Source organism: Elephas maximus, chromosome 5 (genome assembly GCF_024166365.1).
Source record: "Elephas maximus indicus isolate mEleMax1 chromosome 5, mEleMax1 primary haplotype, whole genome shotgun sequence".
NCBI classification, from domain to species: Eukaryota; Metazoa; Chordata; class Mammalia; order Proboscidea; family Elephantidae; genus Elephas; species Elephas maximus.
This window is the reverse complement of record NC_064823.1, coordinates 57338424-57361528: the sequence shown is the minus strand read 5'-3', so window position 1 is coordinate 57361528 and position 23105 is coordinate 57338424.

Sequence of the window (23105 nt, the reverse complement as noted above, 5' to 3'; positions counted from 1 at the left end):
CTTTACTAGACTGGGGACTAAGAAAATGTGATTGTCACAAGTAGGCTGAAGTAAATGATCTGTGCAGAAAAAAGAAATATAATAACAGTGACAATCTATAATCACCTACCATGTGACACATCATCCTATGTATTGTCATCACTTTTACAGTTTTTTTTTTTTTTATAGTAATCCTGTCAGATCATTTTTGCTAAATGAAAATTAAAGGCTCAGAAAAATTCCCTAAATTTCCTCAGGTATGTAGTTAGGTCAGTGTGAAAGCAGGTGGTCAGTTCGATTCCTGCATCCATTTTTTTCCCTGTATTTTTCTACCCTACGACATCAGGCCTTCGGCCAGAACAAGCCTGTTTTATAAAAAAGAAACATCATAAAATCAACTCTAAGCAAAAAGAGTCTAGTGTGCAGATGTGTTCTTTAGAAGAGCTGTACCATCTGTGGACTATTTTAAACCCCACAATAAACTAAATAAGGGATACCGAAGGATGATCTATCTCAGAATTTATATAATGTATTTTTCTATTCCAACAGGCTTTATTTCTTTATGCTAATAATTTTGAATCACCTCCCACAATATGTTTTCTGTTTTTTCTTCCTACTAGACTATCCAGTGTGATATCAAGCTATCAGAAATATGCCTATCAAGAAAGATAATTTGGTTCTTTGTTTATATTTCCTAAATTCTTTTCAACTTTCATTGAGTGTATTTTCCTTTAATATTTTTTGTAATTTCCCTCCTAAACTCAATGCAGGTTCTCTGGAGTCTTTTAAAAATGTGTTGATTGGGACTCAATAATTTAATAAAAATCTGGCTTGGAATATGAAAAGAGATTTTCTCAGCACCTGGATACTAACATTAGAAACCTCTATCTAATAATACATGAATATCTTAGAATAATGACACTTTTTTATTTCCATGTTGAACTAAAACATTCTGCACATCTGGATTAGGCAGGAAGAAAAAGGGCACAAGAAGATGACCCCATCGCCATTAGTGTATTGCTAAGTTGTTGTCTCTGTGGGAGTGTGTCCCATGTGGACCAGATGTTGATCTACAGGCCACCAGCTAGAGATGAATTGGCTAGTTGAAGAACATGAGCGATTCCCTATCCCCTAAATTTTGCCCCAATATAATGAATGTTTTTTTAATCTCTGGTGAACTATGGCAAGATCTCTTATTTTTTTCTACCTTTTCTACCTACCTGTCATTCCAAACTTTTAATTGTAATTTGTTTTATTATTACTGTGTACTAATTTTAGCTTCTACTACTTGTCTGTCAGTTTCTCATACTGTGGTGGTTTGGATGTTGCTGTGATGTTGAAAGATATACCACCAGTATTTCAAATACCAGCAAGATCACCCATGGTGGACAGGCCTCAGCTGAGCTTCCAAACTAAGTCAGACTAAGAAGGACCTGGCAATCTACTTCTAAAAAAAATGGCCAGTGAAAAGTTTATGAATAGCAGAGAAATATTGTCTGATACAATGCCAGAAGATGAGTCCCTCAGGTTGAAAGGCACTCAAAATATGACTGGGGAAGAGCTGCCTCCTCAAAGTAGAATCAATCATAATGACATGGATGAAGTCAAGCTTTTGCGATCTTTTTTTGCTCATGTGGCATGACTCAAAATGAGAAGAAACAGCTGCAAACAGGTTAATCAGAAAACCCATTAATCAGAAAGTGGAATGTATGAAGTATGAATCTAGGAAAATTGGAAAATATCAAAAAATGAAATGGAATGCATAATCATCAATATCCTAGGCATTAATGAGTTGAAATGGACTGGTATTGGCCATTTTGAATAAGACAGACATACAGTCTACTATGCCAGGAATGACATATTAAAGAAGGATGGCATTGCATTCATCAACAAAAGAATATTTCAAGATCTATTCTGCAGTAAAATGCTGTCAATATCCATATACCTACAAGGAAGACCAGTTAATACGACTAGTAATCAAATTTATGTACCATCCACTAACGCCAAAGATGAAGAAATTGAAGATTTTTACCAACTTCCGCAATTGATCAAACATGCAATCAATATGCATTGGTGATTGAAATGTGAAAACTGGAAACAAATAAGGATTGGTAGGTGGAAAACATAGCCTTGGTGATAGAAATGACACAGGAAATCAATCGCAGACCAATGACTCATTCATTGCAAATGTCTTTTTTCAACAACATAAATGGCGACTATACACATGGACCTAACCAGATGGAATACACAGAAATCAAATCCATTACATCTGCGGAAAGAGACAAAGGAGAAGCTCAGTATCATCCGTCAGAACAGGGCCGGGGACTAACTGAGGAACAGACAGATCGTCAATTGCCCACATGCAAGTTCAAGTTGAAGCTGAAAAAGATTGAAACAAGTCCATGAGAGTCAAAATATGACCTAATTAAAAAAAAAAAAAAAAACTGTTGCCATTGAATCAATTCCAGCTCATAGTGAGCCTATAGGATGGAGTAGAATTGCCCCATAGGGTTTCCAAGGAGTGGCAAGTGGATTCCAACCACCAACTTTTTGCTTAGCAGCCATAGCTCTTAACACTGTGCCACCAAGGCTCCAGCTTGAGTATATCTCACCTGAATTTAGAGACCACCTGAAGAATAGATTTGACAGATTGAACACTAATGACCTAAAGACAAGATCTGGGATGACATCAAGGACATCACATGTGAAGAAAGCAAAAAGCCATTAAAAACACAGGAAAAAAAGATAACAAAATGGATGTCAGAAGAGACTCTGAAACTTGTTCGTGAATGTAGAGTTGTTGTTAGGTGCTATTGAGTCAGTTTCGACTCATAGTGACCCTATCTACAACAGAAAGAAGTAGTGCACTGTCCTGCACAGTCCCACAATTATTGTTATGCTTGATCCCATTGCTGCACCCACTGTGTCAGTCCTTCTTATCAAGGGCCTTCCTCTTTTTCCCTAACCCTCTACTCCACCATGCATGATGTCTTTCTCCAGGGACTGATCCCTCCTGATAACATGTCCAAAGTATGTGAGACACAGCCTCGCCATCTTTGCTTCTAAGAAACATTCTCATTGTACTTTTTCCAAGACAGATCTTTTTGTTCTTTTAGCAATCCATGGTATATTCAATACTCTTTGTTAACACCACAGTTCAAAGGCATCAATTCTTCTTTGATCTTCTTTATTTATCGTCCAGCTTTCAAATGAATATGAAGTGATTGAAAATACCATGGTTTGGGTCAGGTGCTCCTTAGCGTTCAAGTAGACATCTTTGCTTTTCAACAATTTAAAGAGATCTTTTGCAGCAGATTTTCCCAATGCAATGCATCTTTTGATTCTTGACTGCTGCTTCCATTTGTGTTGATTGTGGATCCAAGTAAAATCAAATCCTTTACAACTTCAATCTTGTGAGGGTTTTTGTTTCTTTATGTTGAGGTGTAATCTATAGTGAAGGCTGTAGTCTTTGGTATTCATCAGTAAGTGCTTCAATCCTCTTCATTTACAGCAAAAAAAGGTTGAGTCGTCTGCATAAAGCAGGTTGTTAATGAGTCTTTCTCCAATTCTGATGCCCATTCTTCTTCATATAGTCCAGTTTCTTGGTTATTTGCTCAGCATGCAGATTGAATAAGTATGGTGAAAAGATACAACCCTGGAGCACACCTTTCTTGACTTTAAACCGCTCATTACCCCCTTGTCTCTTAGAATTACTGACTGTTTTTGTATGTGCAGGTTCTTTATGAACACAATTAAATGTTCTGGAATTCACACTCTTCACAATGTTATCCATAATTTGTTATGATCCACACAGCCAAATGCCTTTGCATAGTCAATAGAACACAGGTAAACATCTTTGTGGTATTCTCTGCTTTCAGCCAGGATCCATCTGACAACAGAAATGATATTCCTGGTTTCACATCTTCATCTGAATCCACTTGAATTTCTGGTAGTTCCCTGACAGTATGCTGCTACAGCTGCTTTTGAATGATGTTCAACAAAATTTTACTTTGAATGTAGAGTAGCTAAAGCAAATGGAACAAATGATGAAAAGCAAAAGAGCTGAACAGAAGATTTCAAGCAGTGATTCGAGAAGACAAAATAAATTATTATAAAGAAACGTGCAAAGATCCAGAGGTAGAAAATCAAAAGGGAAGAACATAGCCAGCATTTCTAAAGCTGAAAGAACTGAAGAAAAAATTCAAGCATCGAGTGAAGGAAGATGACAGTAGAACTGATGCCTTTGAGTTATGTTGTTGGTGAAGAATATCGAATACACCAAGGACCTCCAGAAGAACGAACAAATCTGTCTTGGAAGAAGTACAGCCAGAGTGCTCCTTGGAAGCAAAGATAACAACACTTCGTCTCATTTATTTGGACATATTATCATGAGGGACTAGTTCCTGGAGAAGGACATCATGCTTGGTAAAGTGGATGGTCAGTGAAAAAGAGGAAGACCCTCAACTAGATGGGTTGACACAGTGTCTGTAACAATGGGCTCTATAATTATGAAGATGGCTCAGGTCCGGGCAGTGGTTTGTTTTGTTGTACCTAGAGTGTCTATGTGGAGCTGACTCCACAGCACTTAACAATAACAACAATAACAGGCAAAATATTGAATGCCACAGGAAGCATCAAAAGAAGAAGACCCTCAATGAGATGGATTGACAAGGTAGAGGCAACAATCTGCTGAAACATAGCAATGATTGTCAGGATGTTGCAGGACTGGGCAGTGTTTAGTTCTGTTGTACATAGGGTTGCTCTGATTTAGAACCTTGAAAGGTACCTAACAACAACAATTTTAGCTTGTCTTAATTGAGTCCATTTTTAGGATTTAGCTAAAGAAATTTTCTTGCCTTTTAAACCTATGCTTTTACTCTTATTTTAAAAGAATGCACACTCATTGTAAAATTCATAGGGAATGGAAATATTCTGAATGAAGCCCATCCCAGTCCAATCAATTTTGGCTCGTAGGGATGTTATAGAACAGAGGAGAACTGCCCACAGAGTTTCCAAAAAGCAACTGGTGGATTCGAATTGCATCCTTTTGTTTGGCAGTCGTAGCTCTTAACCACTATGACACCAGGGTTTTCATATTCTGAATGGGAAGTGAATAGTCTCCTCCAATCTTCTTGCCACCCATTTCACAGAGGTAACAATTATTAACAGTCCTTCCAGATATTTTTCCATGAATAATCAAATACACACATATACAGACACACACACATACATGTGCATATCTATATTTTATACAAAAATGATATCCACCATTTCTGAGCTTTAGCGTACAGGCGGTCCCCAAGTTACAAAATGGTTTCATTTTGACGACTCTGTCGTAAGTCAGTTCTGAAGTAAGTTGAATATGTCTTTTTTTGTGTGTTTTGTTTTCATTATTGCATGCTACACAGCAGCAGTGTTCTGACAGTAAATTATAACATTGAACATTTGCGAGTGAACATCTGAAATGATAACATCAGCAAATTACGTGCTGCAACACTGTATGTAGTAAATATTACTAATGAGATGTATACATATATATATAATAAAAAAAAGAACTTCGTATTTGTAGTTTGTCATAACTAGAATATGTCATGAGTCAGGGACTACCTGTATACCAGGAATTACATTATATCAAAGTGGTTAAGGTTCCAGGGTATGAAGTTTGACACTGAATTCAAATACTAATTCAACTCATACTAGCCTTGTGATTCTTTAACTATTTTGTGCTTCAGTTTCCGTATCTGTAAAATGGGGACAATAACAATGTCTAGAAGCCCTGGTGGTGCAGTGATTAAGAGCTCAGCTGCTAACCAAAGGTCAGCAGTTCGAATCTATCAACCACTTTTTGAAAACCCTCGGGGTAGTTCTACTGCCCTCTATGGTCAATATCGTCACTACATGGTCACTACGAGCAGAAATTGACTCAATTGCAATGGGTAACAATGTCTACCTTCTAGGTATATAGTAAGATTTTCATGAAAAATTATAAGTAAAATACACAGATTGAAGCCTGGTTCAGTAAGCGTTAGCTATTATTGTTTTTTAGGTCATTTAAGCCTTATGACCCAAATAAATAGCACCACGGTTGTACAAACAGCTAATATGCCTGCTGCAAAAGGTTGGAAGTTTGAGTCCACCCAGAAGTGCCTCAATGGAAAGGCCTGGTGATCTACTTTTGAAAACTCAGCCATTGAAAACTCTATGGGGCACAGTTCTGCTCTGCTACGCACGGGGTCTCCACGGGTCTGAACTGAGTTGTGCGGCAACTGGTTACCCTGATAAGGAAGCAACTGCCATTACGTCCATTTTGCTCATGAGGAAATTAGACTTTAAATAGTTTAAGAAATTTGCCCAGGTTACACACTTAATTAGTGATACATTAAGGGGATTAACCTATGCAATCAACTAGTCCATGCTTTAACTTCTATACTATTTATATTAAAAGTTGCCATAACAAAAAACATTTCTGTCGAGTTGATTCTGACTTATAGAAGTCCTATAGGACAGAGTAGAATTAGCCCATAAGATTTTCAGTGCTGTAAACCTTTACGGAAGCGGACTGCCGCATCATTCTCCCATGGAATGGCTAATGGGTTCGAACCACCAGCCACTGGGTTAGCAGTTGAGCACTTAGCCACTGCACCACCAGGCTCTCTAGAGGAGCCATGTTGTGATTACTGTATACCATGTTGTAATTACTCTTAATGAATTAACGTTCTACCACTTAACACTTTCATTTACATTATAATAATAATGAAAGAATAGCTAAATTATATTGACTGTTAATATGTGCTGTTTTTTGGATGCAACACTTTATTTAAAAAAAATTAAATGAATAAAATGAGATCTGTAGGTTTAAGTACGAACATTTGTATGTTAAGGTATTTCTTCATCGTTGCACAGTAAATAAGAGGCAGAACCTGCAGAAGAACATTGTTCTGCTGACACTAAGTTACATGCACTTAAGCACTTTGATTTACTCCTACCATACGTTGGACATATTTCTATGTTACAGCAAACGAGTCTATTTAATCTTGTTTAATTGATGGCGAATGTGTGGCATATTATGACTTATTTAACCATCCCCATACTGATGAATATTCAGTATTTTTGCCATTATAAACAGTATTATACTAATCATTTATGAATATATTTCTTTCACATTTTACATGATTATTTCTGCAAGGTAGTTTACTTAGGAATGGAATGCCTGCTTAAGAAAAGTTAAAGGATTTAAACAATTTTGCCCTACAAATAGTTGTACCAGTTTCCCCACACATCAATGGTGTGTGTATGCCTTAATGATATGTTAAGACGGAAATAGTGACTCTCCATATTTTCAGATTGAGTTTCCCTGATATAGAATCTGCAATAGGTTCATATGTCATATTGCGGGGAGTACTCTCAGGAGAAAGGGAACGAGGAAGCAGCATTAGGCAGGGAAGGGAGATGAGTAAGGATGTGGCCTTGGCTAGTGTCTTCAATATATTTCCAAGGGAGACTAGACCTTGAATGACAGTCAGCCACAGAATGCAGCCTGTACCTCCAGGGGGTGGAAGTGCAAGGAGTGTCTAAGGGGTAAGGGTTATTTCTTGGAGAATGGGACAGTTAGGAGCCTTTGTGACTCAAACTCACAGAAACTGTAGTGTGGTTACACTGGCTGGGACAGAGAATCTGCGAGGGCACTAACAGCATCCTCTATAGTCTACTCCTCACAATGCACAGACCCACTTAAGTCAAACACTAGATTTATTCCAGCCAGACAAAACCTTTTGGGGATTTTGGTTTGTCACAATTTCTGAGCAAATTTACAAGAGGAGAGTAAGTGGGACAGACCACAGTCCCCAATGCTACAGTTGGTCTCAAAGCTGTAAATGATACTCATTTATCTTTTCCAAAATTCATTCTAGTTTACCCTCTTCATTGGCTTGCACTTGTGGCCTAAGTGGCTGATGCGCTGAGGAGGCCCACATCCTCACGTCAAAGAACACTAAGCCAATTTTTACAATTCTTTTATCAGGCCCTATTGCTCTTCTTGTCTATTTGCAGTTAAAATTTACCTTGAAAATACCAGCAGACAAGCAAGAAGATCATTATATTTCCAAATATTCCTCCTTTCATCCATTATATAGTGGCAGCCCATCTCCTCTTAATGATACGGATAATACCCACTTGCTGGTAAGCTAGAACAACAACAACAACAAAAATGAGACAAGGGCAGCAATAGATTTAAATTTGCACACTCTATGTCTTTGAATTTTATTTATTTGGTTGTTGTTGAGAATATTCACAGTAAAACATATAACAATTGAACAGTTTCTACACGTACCATTAGTGACATTATCTTCTTTGAGTTGTGTAACCATTCTCACCCTCCTTTCCTGAGTTGTTCCTCACCCTGTAACATAGATTCATTGCCCCATAAATTCCCATCTAATCTTTTGAGTTGCCATTGTCAATTTGATCCTATATAGATAGTACTTAAAAGAGCATAATGCTTAAGGCAGATATTTTTTACTAGTTAAGCGAAACTGTTCTTTGGTTTTAATGTCCCCCTTTGGAAATGTCTGCCTTGTAGGACAGAAGACTTTTAATACACAGAACAGAAATATTTACCAAACGAGACTTTATAAGTAATGGAAAGAAAAGTCACCTCCATTTCTACCCAGGGATGGATTAGCCAATAAGCAAGTTTAGCATATGGTTAGGACATCAACAAAACAGGGGCACCAACTGTACAAAGCAAAGACACATAGATGCCAAGGAGACAGGGCACAAGGCAAAAGGAGTGCCACAGTGAAAGCAAACTGGCAGGGCACTAAAGGAAACTGATACTAGCTCCATGCATGAGAACAAGCCAGCTGGAAATAAAGTTCACACAGGGTCACGACAGCACCCACTCACATGGTTATTTAAGCTATGAGGCCACTACCACTCTAACACCTTCATTGACATCTGTGTCTTACAGTCCCTTCCAAGTGTATTTGAAACTCCTTATCTTGGTGGGTCTCTTGGGTGTATGCTATTTATTTCTAATAAACAAAGGTAGAGTGGGCTGTTGAGCCTAACTCTTGCTACATTCACCCAGTATGCAACTGGATCCAACATGAGTGGTTACTGGGCAAAGATGGGCTATATTAATTGATAATAGGTCTTTGATCATTTTGAGAGACCTGTCCTGTATATCCATGTCTGCTGATTCAGTGACTCTAGCCAGAAGGGCCAGCAATGCTCTTTGCTGTGATACAAAAGGGTATGCTCTTGAGCACATCCTGGTAAACAACCAAAGGGAACTCCAGTCCTAGATGATACACAAAAGTGAGGGAATTCCAATAAGTCAACCATCGCAATGAATTCAATCAAGTTACTTTTTAACCGTATAGCATTTACATTTTTTTTTTAGAGTTATGTCCTAAGTTTTGTACACAATAAAATTTATAACTTTAACTTTAAAATATGTTTGGCATACAAGTGGATGCAATGTAGCATACATTTGACATAATACTAACATGGGTAATAATCTAATATAATACAAACATAACAAAGGCCCCAAAATACTGGAAATATTAATATTTATTTAACATGAAAAGTTTTAATTAAAATGAGTTTCATTTTTTATTGTCTCTTGCACAGGTATTAGGTACATTATGAGGGTGGAAAATTTAATTTTTTTTTATTGTGCAAATGTTTCTGTTTTCCAACAGTGAGTGTGATTCTAAATTCATCTTCCAGAAAGCAAAGAAGGGCATTGAGTAGAACATTACATTTATATTTTACCAGAATATTTATGTGTCTCCATGTAAGGAAATTAAACAATTCATCAAGGAAATAAATGAAATGAATATTTAGATAATAAAAATTATATAAATGTATTTTGTTTTCCATTTCCCTTTAGACTGACCTTCTTTTAAGAAATTAATTGATATTGTTACTACTGGGAAAACAAATTTGTTCATCAAGAAGCGGTGATACTGTTGCATCAATTCCATACGTGTATCCAAATATGGAAGTTGAACAATTTCACAAAGAAAGAAAATGTACATTTTATAAATTTGGTATACCATAATACTGATATTTTTCTTTTCATTTCAAACCAAGCAGGTATAACTTCACATGCAGCTCTCTTGTCGACCACATAAGAATTTGTCAGCAGCACTATAATCACTTGATTCATGACATATCTGGTTCTGTCCTGTGCAAAGCGAACCAAAATGCATCTTCAGATTGAGCATTTCCTTGTATTTGTATCATGCTTTTTTGTGATCACACTAGCCCCTGTTGGGTATCAGCGGCACTTCAATGAAGTGCGAAGATGAAGCATCGAAGGATGTGAGTGCACAAGATTTTAAGTATTATTTCAAGAAGAAAAACACTTGTGGAGATCTGCGAAGGGCCCACTAAAAAACATCGTAGGATAAACAAATGAAATTATTTCTGACTGTCTTGTAAGCACTATTTCTGTTGTCTATATCAGATCTGAAGAAAAAAATTACATATTCCAAATCAATTTTTTTATTTGCTAATTTTAAAATACAATTTTTTTGTATTAAAGTCCAAATTCAAATGTAAATTTTATTTTATAAATTTCATTTATTTTCAGCAATTAAAATTTACTTGCTATGGTAGAACAAAAATTTAAAAAGTGATATAATTTTATATCCAGGTAAAATGAAATGGCAACAACTAAGTGGAGCACAAAAACAAAAGCTCAGAGAAGATTAAAAAAAAAAAAAAAAGCATATGTGAATCCCTAAAGAAAGTAAGCAACATCCTGATAAACAGAGAAAATATTGAAGTTTTAAAGAATTTCATTTTACTTTAATTTGCAATCAATGCCCATGGAAGCAGTAGTCAAGAAATCAAAGGACACATCGCATTGGGCAAATCTGCTGCAAAACAGCTTTTTAAAGTATTAAAAAGCAAAGACGTCAGTTTCAGGACTAAGGTGCACCTGACCCAAGCCATGCATGGTGTTTTCAGTTACTTCATATGCATGTGAAAGCCAGACAATAAATAAAGAAGGCTGAAGAATTGATACTGGGCAGTGTTTCCTTCTGTCGTACATAGGCTCACTATGAGCCTGAACTGACTTGAAGACACCTAACAACTCAATGATGGGCGCTTCTTAAAACATGTGTAGGTAATGATAAAAAAAAAATGATGGGGTATTAAAATGTCTTTCTTACATAAGAACTAAGTTTACAGATTCAGGAAAGATAAATTTTACTCATGTTGGCATGTATGATTCATAATGGAAGATAAAACACAATGTGTATTTCCCGATATTGAAATTGCTTTACACATATTCCTAACTTTAATGATCATAAACTGCACAACAGAATACTCATTTTTGTCCCTAAAGAGACTCAAAAACCCTCAGTGTACAACAATGATTCAAGAAAGACTTCATTCATTATTCTTAGTATGTATGGAAGTAGATATTGTTTGGCAGCTTAATAGTGGCAAAATCACTGAAGAGTTTGTAAGAGCAAAGAAAGAAATGTTTTTAATTATAACATGTTAGAGATGAAAGATCTATCCAAAAATAAAATATATTAATTTGTTGTAATATTTGTTTTCTGATCATTAAATTTTCTTTTATGACTTCTTTTCATTTCTAATTATAGCAGTTACTACAAAACAAGGTGTAAGTATTCAAGTATGAGCCATTTAAAGCAAAACCGGTGAAAGTCCAATTTTTGTTGTGGAAGATCAACATAACTTTCCATTGTTGAAAAAACTAAGTTCACTGACTCTCATTTTTTTTTGTTATAGAATGTGTAGAATATAATTTTTGTAGCAAATATGTAATATAGTTAAAATCTTAATACCCTGCATCCACTAAAAATTTAGAATCCAGTCCATCTTAGTTCACTAAAATGGTATACGCCAGTTTTGCCTTCAATCACTAATATTACAGATGCATTTAAAAAGAAGTTACGTAGTCCATAGCTGAACATTCACCAGAAGCAGTAGCTACACCACTCTTGATGAGACGGTTCCATATTGTTGCTCCAATACACGGACTCCATCTCTGCCACCACATCTACTTTGTTTATAAGTCCAAGCAGTTTGATAGCCAAGAACAGAGGCTGGCTTAAACCAACTGGTGAAATCATCCTATCCACTTTGTCGTATAGAGACCTGTCAGCATTGGATGCTCTCTGGCTGAAATAAAAATATGGTACAATGATTTATGCTTCTTGTGTCCAGCTTCCATAGGTTCAACAACAAGCTTTTTCTCTAAACTTCCTTTACAAAGGTCTGCCAATATTTATTGTTCCAAACCCCAGCCAATTAGCTAAGCCATTCTCTAGCCTATGAATCCAGGCATGTTCTTATCTCAGGCCACATCTTTCACTATACAAAGTGGGTGACCAGCTACAATGCCCAAAACTCTGTCCATTGGGAGGACTTATCCTCACCATTGTTTTTTGTTTTTTTTTTGGGGGGGGGGACATCCTCACATGTGGATGTAGGCCAGCAGCAAAGCATTTTTATCTTGCAACCACATATTGATCTGACCCATCTTTAAATAAGCTCAAGCTATTCTAATCCTCTATAAACTAATTATGAAGAATTCCCCATGAGGTCTTAGGCATAAGCTGAGATAGGAGTCAATGCATCCTAAATTGGTGTCATGGAGATCTAGTCTACCTCTTCATACACCATGAAGTGGTCTTTGGATCTGATTGACCCTAATCCTGGACATATTATTTCCATTTGACAATGCGTTTCCGCTGGACTCTTCTGACTTTGTCGTTTACTTGGTCTGACGTACCCTGCATGATTGGCAATCCTGGACACATATCCAATTGGTATCCATGGTAATGCAACTTGTCTTTATCAGAGCAAACAAGGAGTAAAATGGTATGAAATAGGGATTGTTATTTTATGTCACTTGGAACAGAATGAGATACTGGGAGGTAAGAAAGTTTTGTGTCAAAAACACCAGAAAAGTTTCTCATATGCATGTACTCATATGTATTCTTTGCCACAGCTGGAAAATATATATATTTAGTGAACTTGTAAAATAGCAATAGTAATGGATTCTGAAGTTGTTTTTATCAAATAAGGGAAGCTAAGTTGAAATAATTATTTTAAAATCAGCATTGAGTTTTGTATATTTCTTTGTTTATGCTCTTACAATGATTTTGATATATTCACTCATGAACTTGGATGTAGGAAAAGTGGCATAGCAAGTAAAACCCTAAGAGTTGAATTGCTAACAGTTTGATAAGACATTAAGATGAAAGGCCACGTTGTTTAGGTATCCATGTAGTCAGCTGTAATAAAAAAAAAGAATAGGTAACTCATTGCATGTGGGCCAAGATTAACACCTAGCTTTCTGGCCCCCATTACTGGGAGGGTGATTGTTCCGGGTACCACTGTGAAAGCAAAGAAGGAGGAAGACATGAGACCAGCGTTACAGAAATTGATTATTGGCATAACCACGAAACATCTAAGGAGATATTTTTGAGAAATACATTTGGAATATGCACAGCTTGAAACAAGGTGGAGCCAAGATGGCGGACTAGGCAGACGCTACCTCGGATCCCTCTTACAACAAAGACACAGAAAAACAAGTGAATCAATCACATACATAACAATCTACGAACCCTGAACAACAAACACAGATTTAGAGACGGAGAACGAACTAATACGGGGAAGCAGCGATTGTTTCCAGAGCCTGGAGCCAGCGTACCAGTCAGGTACGGCACAAGCACAGAGAGCTGCTCCACCCCCCTGAACGAACCCCGGCAGGGGGACCAGCTGGTTCCACGAGCGGCGTGGGACGCAGCCGGTAGGAGAAGTCCCCGGGAGAGAGTGACTGGTCTTGGAGCAGAAAGAGCAGCTTCCGAGCCGGGGAATCGTCCCGCAGGGATTTGGACTGGACGCAGCGGATTTTCTGGAAAAACTAGTTTCCCAGTGATGGCTCGGAGACAACAATCCATATCAAACCACTTAAAGAAACAGACCATGACAGCTTCTCCAACACCCCAAACAAAAGAATCAAAATCTTTCCCAAATGAAGATACAATCTTGGAATTATCAGATACAGAATATAAAAAACTAATTTACAGAATGCTTAATGATATCACAAATGAAATTAGGATAACTGCAGAAAAAGCCAAGGAACACACTGATAAAACTGTTGAAGAACTCAAAAAGATTATTCAAGAACATACTGGAAAAATTAATAAGTTGCAAGAATCCATAGAGAGACAACATGTAGAAATCCAAAAGATTAACAATAAAATAACAGAATTAGACAACGCACTAGGAAGTCAGAGGAGCAGACTCGAGCAATTAGAATGCAGACTGGGACATCGGGAGGACCAGGGAATCAACACCAACATAGCTGAAAAAAAATCAGATAAAAGAATTTAAAAAAATGAAGAAACCCTAAGAATTATGTGGGACTCTATCAAGAAGGATAACCTGCGGGTGATTGGAGTCCCAGAACAGGGAGGGGGGACAGAAAACACAGAGAAAATAGTTGAAGAACTCCTGACAGAAAACTTCCCTGACATCATGAAAGACGAAAGGATATCTATCCAAGATGCTCATCGAACCCCGTTTAAGATTGATACAAAAAGAAAAACACCAAGACATATTCTCATCAAACTCACCAAAACCAAAGATAAACAGAAAATTTTAAAAGCAGCCAGGGAGAAAAGAAAGGTTTCCTTCAAGGGAGAATCAATAAGAATATGTTCTGACTACTCAGCAGAAACCATGCAGGCAAGAAGGGAATGGGACGACATATACAGAACACTGAAGGAGAAAAACTGCCAGCCAAGGATCAAATATCCAGCAAAACTCTCTCTGAAATATGAAGGCGAAATTAAGATATTTACAGACAAACACAAGTTTAGAGAATTTGTAAAAACCAAACCAAAGCTACAGGAAATACTAAAGGACATTGTTTGGTCAGAGAACCAATAATATCAGATATCAGCACAACACAAGGTCACAAAACAGAACGTCCTGGTATCAACTCAAATAGGGAAATCACAAAAACAAACACATTAAGATTACTTAAAAAAAATATATACATAACAGGGAATCATGGAAGTCAATAGGTAAAAGGTCACAATAATCAAAAAGAGGGACTAAATACAGGAGGCATTGAACTGCCATATGGAGAGTGATACAAGGCGATATAGAACAATACAAGTTAGGTTTTTACTTAGAAAAATAGGGGTAAATAATAAGGTAACCACAAAAAGGTATAACAACTCTATAACTCAACATAAAAGCCAAGAAAAACGTAACGACTCAACTAACATAAAGTCAAGCACTATGAAAATGAGGATCTCACAATTTACTAAGAAAAACGCCTCAGCACAAAAAAGTATGTGGAAAAATGAAATTGTCAACAACACACATAAAAAGGCATCAAAATGACAGCACTAAAAACTTGTTTATCTATAATTACGCTGAATGTAAATGGACTAAATGCACCAATAAAGAGACAGAGAGTCACAGACTGGATAAAGAAACACGATCCATCTATATGCTGCCTACAAGAGACACACCTTAGACTTAGAGACACAAACAAACTAAAACTCAAAGGATGGAAAAAAGTATATCAAGCAAACAATAAGCAAAAAAGAAGAGGAGTAGCAATATTAATTTCTGACAAAATAGACTTTAGACTTAAATCCACCACAAAGGATAAAGAAGGACGCTATATAATGATAAAAGGGACAATTGATCAGGAAGACATAACCATATTAAATATTTATGCACCCAATGACAGGGCTGCAAGATACATAAATCAAATTTTAACAGAATTGAAAAGTGAGATAGATACCTCCACAATTATAGTAGGAGACTTCAACACACCACTTTCGGAGAAGGACAGGACATCCAGTAAGAAGCTCAACAGAGACACGGAAGATCTAATTACAACAATCAACCAACTTGACCTCATTGACTTATACAGAACTCTCTACCCAACTGCTGCAAAATATACTTTTTTTTCTAGCGCACATGGAACATTCTCTAGAATAGACCACATATTAGGTCATAAAACAGACCTTTGCAGAGTCCAAAACATCGAAATATTGCAAAGCATCTTCTCAGACCACAAGGCAATAAAACTAGAGATCAATAACAGAAAAACTAGGGAAAAGAAATCAAATACTTGGAAAATGAACAATACCCTCCTGAAAAAAGACTGGGTTATAGAAGACATCAAGGAGGGAATAAAGAAATTCATAGAAAGCAACGAGAATGAAAATACTTCCTATCAAAACCTCTGGGACACAGCAAAAGCAGTGCTCAGAGGCCAATTTATATCAATAAATGCACACATACAAAAAGAAGAAAGAGCCAAAATCAGAGAACTGTCCCTACAACTTGAACAAATAGAAACTGAGCAACAAAAGAATCCATCAGGCACCAGAAGAAAACAAATAATAAAAATTAGAGCTGAACTAAATGAATTAGAGAACAGAAAAACAATTGAAAGAGTTAACAAAGCGAAAAGCTGGTTCTTTGAAAAAATTAACAAAATTGATAAACCATTGGCTAGACTGACTAAAGAAATACAGGAAAGGAAACAAATAACCCGAATAAGAAATGAGAAGGACCACATCACAACAGAACCAAATGAAATTAAAAGAATCATTTCAGATTATTACGAAAAATTGTACTCTACCAAATTTGCAAACCTAGAAGAAATGGATGAATTCCGGGAAAAACACTACCTACCTAAACTAACACATTCAGAAGTAGAACAACTAAATAGACCCATAACAAAAAAAGAGATTGAAACGGTAATCAAAAAACTCCCAACAAAAAAAAGCCCTGGCCCGGACGGCTTCACTGCCGAGTTCTACCAAACTTTCAGAGAAGAGTTAACACCACTACTACTAAAGGTATTCCAAAGCATAGAAAATGACGGAATACTACCCAACTCATTCTATGAAGCCACCATCTCCCTGATACCAAAACCAGGTAAAGACATTACAAAAAAAGAAAATTATAGACCTATATCCCTCATGAACATTGATGCAAAAATCCTCAACAAAATTCTAGCCAATAGAATCCAACAACACATCAAAAAAATAATTCACCCTGATCAAGTGGGATTTATACCAGGTATGCAAGGCTGGTTTAATATCAGAAAAACCATTAATGTAATCCATCACATAAATAAAACAAAAGACAAAAACCACATGATCTTATCAATTGATGCAGAAAAGGCATTTGACAAAGTCCAACACCCATTCATGATAAAAACTCTTACCAAAAGAGGAATTGAAGGAAAATTCCTCAACATAATAAAGGGCTCATCTATGCAAAGCCAACAGCCAATATCACTCTAAATGGAGAGAACCTGAAAGCATTTCCCTTGAGAACGGGAACCAGACAAGGATGCCCTTTATCACCGCTCTTATTCAACATCGGGTTGGAAGTCTTAGCCAGGGTAATTAGGCTAGACAAAGAAATAAAAGGTATCTGGATTGGCAAGGAAGAAGTAAAGTTATCACTATTTGCAGATGACATGATTATATACACAGAAAACCCTAAGGAATCCTCCAGAAAACTACTGAAACTAATAGAAGAGTTTGGCAGAGTCTCAGGTTGTAAAATAAACATACAAAAATCACTTGGATTCCTCTACATCAACAAAAAGAACACCGAAGAGGAAATAACCAAATCAATACCATTCACAGTAGCCCCCAAGAAGATAAGATACTTAGGAATAAATCTTACCAAGGATGTAAAAGACCTATACAAAGAAAACTACAAAGCTCTACTACAAGAAATTCAAAAGGACATACTTAAGTGGAAAAACATACCCTGCTCATGGATAGGAAGACTTAACATACTAAAAATGTCTATTCTACCAAAAGCCATCTATACATTTAACGCACTTCTGATCCAAATTCCAATGTCATATTCTAAGGGGATAGAGAAACAAATCACCAATTTCATATGGAAGGGAAAGAAGCCCCGGATAAGCAAAGCACTACTGAAAAAGAAGAAGAAAGTGGGAGGCCTCACCTTACCTGACTTCAGAACCTATTATACAGCCACAGTAGTCAAAACAGCCTGGTATTGGTACAACAACAGACACATAGACCAATGGAACAGAATTGAGAACCCAGACATAGATCCATCCACGTATGAGCAGCTGATATTTGACAAAGGACCAGTGTCAATTAACTGGGGAAAAGATAGCCTTTTTAACAAATGGTGCTGGCATAACTGGATATCCATTTGCAAAAAAATGAAACAGGACCCATACCTCACACCATGCACAAAAACTAACTCCAAGTGGATCAAAGACCTAAACATAAAGACTAAAATGATAAAGATCATGGAAGAAAAAATTGGGACAACTCTAGGAGCCCTAATACAGGGCATAAACAGAATACAAAACATTACCAAAAATGATGAAGAGAAACCAGATAACTGGGAGCTCCTAAAAAGCAAACACCTATGCTCACCTAAAGACTTCTCCAAAAGAGTAAAAAGACCACCTACAGACTGGGAAAGAATTTTCAGCTATGACATCTCCGACCAGCGCCTGATCTCTAAAATCTACATGATTCTGTCAAAACTCAACCACAAAAAGACAAACAACCCAATCAAGAAGTAGGCAAAGGATATGAACACACATTTCACTAAAGAAGATATTCAGGCAGCCAACAGATACATGAGAAAATGCTCTCGATCATTAGCCATTAGAGAAATGCAAATTAAAACTACGATGAGATTCCATCTCACACCAGCAAGGTTGGCATTAATCCAAAAAACACAAAATAATAAATGTTGGAGAGGCTGCGGAGAGATTGGAACTCTCATACACTGCTGGTGGGAATGTAAAATGGTACAACCACTTTGGAAATCTATCTGGCGTTATCTTAAACAGTTAGAAATAGAACTACCATACAACCCAGAAATCCCACTCCTAGGAATATACCCTAGAGATACAAGAGCCTTCATACAAACAGATATATGCACACCCGTGTTTATTGCAGCTCTGTTTACAATAGCAAAAAGTTGGAAGCAACCAAGGTGTCCATCAACGGATGAATGGGTAAATAAATTGTGGTATATTCACACGATGGAATACTACGCATCGATAAAGAACAGTGACGAATCTGTGAAACATTTCATAACATGGAGGAACCTGGAAGGCATTATGCTGAGCGAAATTAGTCAGAGGCAAAAGGACAAATATTGTATAAGACCACTATTGTAAGATCTTGAGAAATAGTAAACCTGAGAAGAACACATACTTTTGTGGTTACGAGGGGGGGAGGGAGGGAGGGTGGGAAAGGGTTTTTTATTGATTAATCAGTAGATAAGAACTGCTTTAGGTGAAGGGAAAGACAACACTCAATACATGGAAGGTCAGCTCAATTGGACTGGACCAAAAGCAAAGAAGTTTCCGGGATAAAATTAATGCTTCAAAGGTCAGCGGAGCAAGTGCGGGGGTCTGGGGAACATGGTTTGCGGGAACTTCTAAGTCAATTGGCAAAATAATTCTATTATGAAATCATTCTGCATCCCACTTTGAAATGTGGCGTCTGGGGTCTTAAATGCTGACAAGCGGCCATCTAAGATGCAGCAGTTGGTCTCAACCCACCTGGAGCAAGGGAAAATGAAGAACACCAAGGCCACACGACAACTAAGAGCCCAAGAGACAGAAGGGGCCACATGAACCAGAGACCTGCATCATCCTGAGACCAGAAGAACTAGCTGGTGCCCGGCCACAACCGATGACTGCCCTGACAGGGAGCACAGCAGAGGACCCCTGAGGGAGCGGGAGATCAGTGGGATGCAGACCCCAAATTCTCATGGAGAGACCAAACTTGATGGTCTGACTGAGACGGGAGGAATACCAGCGGCCATGCTCCCCAGACCTTCAGTTGACACAGGACAGGAACCATCCCCGAAGACAACTCATCAGAAATGAAAGGGACTGGTCAGCGGGTGGGAGAGAGACGCTGATGAAGAGTGAGCTAATTATATCGGGTGGACACTTGAGATTGTGTTGGCAACTCTTGCCTGGAGGGGGGATGGGAGGATAGAGAGAGAGGGAAGCCGGCAAAATTGTCAAGAAAGGAGAGACTGAAAGGGCTGACTCAAGAGGGGGAGAGCAAGTGGGAGTAGGGAGTGAGATGTATGTAAACTTATATGTGACAGACTGATTGGATTTGTAAACGTTCACTTGAAGCTTAATAAAAGTTATTAAAAAAAATAAAAATATTATGATTTAAAAAAAAAAAGAATAATACCATTCCCTCTATTTTGGTAGAGAATATAGTGAAGCTTCCACACACTGGAGGTTGAAGAAAACACAATGTAGCTCTGGATATTGAATTTTTCTGCACATCAGCACACCCTGGTGGACTATCACCACGGAGGCTACCATCAGTGTGCCCATAGCCACAGGAAGCAGTACCAGAATACTGGAGATCTGTAGAAGCTGTCGCTCATGACGTGGGCATCAGCCTCAGGGAGCAGCACTGCAGTAGCCCTGGCTGCATCACCAGTTTGGTACCATCCCCTAACTGGTCTTTCTACAATCCCTTCCTGTGCCTCTCTTCACTTCATCCACATCTCTGGAACCAGAGAGTAAATGAAATATAAGTTGACTGAAAACTTCTCATTACAATTACATTAACATTAAAATGCTGACCTCTACATACCTCTCAGGTTTTCTTCATTCAACTCTTGCTTTAGCCTGTGGAAAACAATTTGTAGTTCCCTGGGTTTACTGCCTCTTGTCTCAGTTCATTTCAGGCCATTGCTCCTTGGAAACTCTATGGGGCAGTTCTACTCTGTCCTATAGGGTCGCTATAAGTCTGAATCGACTAGACAGCAACGGCTTTCTTTTCTTTTCTTTTTTTTTTTTTTGGCTATGTATAAATTGTGACTATCATTTACTTCCTCCATCCAGTCCACACACCTTTATGCGGTTAGCTTCTATTCAAATGTCAAGTTAAACCTCATTTTCTCTGGTAGTCATTCCTGACCCCAGGAGCAATTGTATTCCTCTCCTATGTGTGTCTGTAGCACTCTGTATTGACCCATGGTGTAGATTTTTCATACTATTATCTGCCTGTTTTATTTTTCCCCCAAAGTGACTGTTTGCTATTAGAACAGGAGCTAAGGCACACCCATTTCTGTATGCCCAAGGCTGGAACATATTAAGTGCATATTGAATATGTTTAAATGAATGAAAGCATGAACATACTGTTACTAGGAAATGGGGGTATGGGGTGAGTTTAGTATTCTTGACTAAAGGCAGTAACAGGAATGGTTGGTTTTATTGTCTTCCTACTCACTAGAGCTTTCTGTGGAAGGCATATCTTTACAGTATCCAGAGTGAGAGAACAGAGAATTTGCATATAACATAATATAATGGAGAAAATATTGGTAGCAAATATGAGACAACCTCTTGGGACTACCAATAGTAACTGGATGAAGATGTTTTACAATGGCCTACCTAAATTTCCAGACATTTCTGGTGATGGCAAGGACCCAAGAAATGCTGTTTATTATTATTAATGTAGCCTGGTTGAAACTCCAGGCATATTCAAGAAATAGGAGTAAATTATTTTATTTGCTGATGGAGGAAACAAATATTCTTGATTCCAGATTTTTACCAGCAATTACTCTGAATCTAACAAGTGAAGACTTGAGTTACTGATAGTGAGACATGAAAAACAGCATGAGATTTTAAATTATTATTATTTTAGGGACAGATGATTTGAAAATCCCCTACCAAGAAAGTGTCATATGTTCTCAAGCAGTGAACTCATGGTTTGATAATGGCCAGATATAACGTGCCTATGGAAATTCATTATTACCAGGTCAACAATCTTAATCTCATGATTTTGTAGTAAATTATTTTTATGTGAGATGCTTGTAAATAATGATGAATTTTCATACACAATCAGAAGATTATGTCAATACTCCCACAATGTGATACGTTATCAAGGGGATATTTCAAATAATCTAAGCATGATATTGCTATATACTGCTAATTAAATGAATTTCACTTATTTTCCAAGATTGTACACAGAGAATATTTTATTAGATTTCACCAGAATACATTTAAGACAGTAGAAAAAACGTTCTCTGGGAACTGTATTTCTACAGTAAATCATTTAGTAATGCAAAATTATTATATAAAAGCCTTTTTTCACATTATATACACATGAGGATACAGCAGGAATAAAATCATCTCAATTTTGCTGCCATTCTTGGCCTATAAAGAAGAAGAAATTGCAAAACATTGCAAATAATGAATTGAGAAGGTGAAAGTGTTTAGAAAATAATTTTAACTCTTAGGTGAAAAGATGATGAGTGACATCATTAGTACAGAGCATCACAGTAAAAATACTTGATTTAGCATTGATAGAAAAGAGCATTTTGTTAAAAAAAACATGTGCATCAATACATTCTAAAACCATAAGTACCATTAATCAACACTGGGGACAAAATGTACATAAAAATATCAATAGCCCCTATTATTCTTTTCATGTAATCAAATTTCAGAGTGCTTTGGGTTTATGGAATTAGTAAGTGTAGAACATGGACTCATCATTTGAATTCACAGACATTATAATTTTTGAGGCACAACAAACCCAAATACACATGAAATAAAGGTTAGTGTGAATTTTATAAAAAAAGAAAAATGCAAAGTAGAGTTGTGCATGTGGGTGGTGGAAAGACTCTCTGATGGTCCCCAATCATTCCTGCATCCTGGTATTCATACCCTGTGTAATCACCATCCTTTGTTAGTGGGTTGGTCATTTGCTTATACCCGATAGAATATGTCAAAGTATGTCACTTCCATGATTATATTACATAAGATTATACCTTTCATCTTGCTGACTATAATGAAGCCATTTGCTATGTTTGGGAGATCCACATGGCAAAGAACTGAGGGTGGCCTCAATTATGATACTTGTTTACACACCAATAGATAACTAATGTAATGGGGAAACACATCTAAATTCTTTGGAACTTGAGTAATGTTCCTGCATTTTAAAAACCCGTTGTCATCAAGTCGATTCTGACTCACAGTGACCCTATAGGACAGAGTAGAACTGCTCCATAGAGTTTCCAGGGAGTGCCTGGTGGATTCG